Source organism: Bombus impatiens, unplaced genomic scaffold (assembly GCF_000188095.3).
Source record: "Bombus impatiens unplaced genomic scaffold, BIMP_2.2 scf_1567, whole genome shotgun sequence".
Taxonomy (NCBI): Eukaryota; Metazoa; Arthropoda; class Insecta; order Hymenoptera; family Apidae; genus Bombus; species Bombus impatiens.
The window spans coordinates 2,925-4,474 of NT_177986.1; the positions used below are offsets into that span (position 1 = coordinate 2,925).

The window sequence follows — 1,550 nt, forward strand, 5'->3', positions numbered from 1 at the left end:
TAGGGGATACCGGACGGTGTCTCACGCGTCGGCGTCCACCCTAGCCGCGTCCCCCCCGTGGGAGCTGCGGGCGCTGGTGCTCAAAAAGAGATACACCCGCCGGAGAGAATGTCACCCGGGAGAAGACCCCACCGAGCAGGCAGCTCCAAACGACACAGGAACCGCTGAGGAGGACACATGGAACCTGTGGCGATCCCAACTGATCAACAGGAGTAGCGAACACCGAGGCGCGGATACGGTCCTACCAAACTGGGAGGCATGGAGGAGCCGCCACGGCCTCCCACTCACATTCAGGATGACATAAGTGCTCACCGGACACGGCGTAATCGGCGAGTTCCTGAAGAGAATAAGGCGAGAGACGACAGACACCTGCCACCACTGCGGAGAGGGCAGGGACACAGCGCAGCACACCCTGGAGCTCTGTCCGTCGTGGGAGCTGCCCCGCTACACCCTGCGGCACGCCATAGGAGAAACGTTGACCCCTTCAGCGATTGTAGAAGCGATGTTGAGGGGGTCACAGGAATACGAGGCGCGTTATGCTCGCGAAGGAGCGAGCGGGAAGGGAGAGAAAGAAAAACTCTCAACTCTAGAGAAAGAAAAACTCTCAACTCTGCAGGATAAAACGATGGAGAAGGATGGCAGTTAGACGACCCAGAGCCGCCCCGCCACCACCCCAACAGACTACGACCAGAAGAAGTGACAGCGCTAGGGGCAACGACGTCCCCCTAACGCCTACTCAATAGCCGATTTGAACAAGAGAACGCGAGAAGGGGGTGCAACTGAAGTTAATTCATAAGAGGTTCCTGGAGCACCCCTATCACGCGCATAAGATGGTCATCGTGGAGTTTTAGTCGGTAGGAGTCCGACACTACTCTGCTGTTACGCGATTATCGCAGCAGCGGAGTGTCCATGAGGATTTCTCCACGTACCAAACCTTGCGGACGGCGGATTGGAGGGATTATTTGTGAGGGGCGTGTGAGTTTCCTGGAGGCCTTCCATAGTGAGTAGTTGGAGTCGGCTGTGGGGGATAAGCTGGCGAGGTATTTTTGGAAACAGTCGTTTCTATAATTTATTAAGGTTTTGGATAGCTTTCTAGTTGCGTTGTTTAGTTTGCGTTTGTCATCCGGTGTTCTATGGGTCTGCCAAACTCTTCTTAGTCTACGTTTCTCTGCTATTTTTTTCAGCATGTATTGGGGATATTCTTGTTTGCTGATAGACGTCTTTGTCGATGTCGAGAGGCGGATTGCGTTTATTATGCTCGTGTTTAAGTATTCCGTGGCTGCTTCGATTTCTTCCTTTGTTTTTAGTGGGGTTAAGGCTGAGGCTGAGTGTGTAAAGACTTCTCTAAAGAGCTGCCAGTTGGTGTGTTGGTTGTGAATGGAGAAATTAGGTGTATTCTCGATGATTGTTGAACTGACTGTTGCTATCACGGGAGAATGATCAGAGGAGAGATCAGCCTAGGAGTTGATCTGGTCGTGTCTTGGTGAGATATTTTTAGTTACGAAGAAGTCGAGAAGGTCGCGTATTTTGTTGGTGTCAGTGGGCCAGTA

General features: G+C 52.4%; 1 long non-coding RNA gene across 1 annotated transcript in view; it reads left to right on the forward strand.

Moving 5' to 3' along the window:
* Positions 1-1,530, forward strand: part of LOC112213880 — a 4,356-nt gene extending 2,826 nt beyond the window's left edge. Inside the window, exons 2-3 of the long non-coding RNA XR_002947801.2 lie at positions 831-833; positions 1,078-1,530. This is a non-coding gene — a long non-coding RNA (uncharacterized LOC112213880). The remainder of the gene's footprint in view (positions 1-830; positions 834-1,077) is intronic.
* Positions 1,531-1,550: the final 20 nt, after the last annotated feature.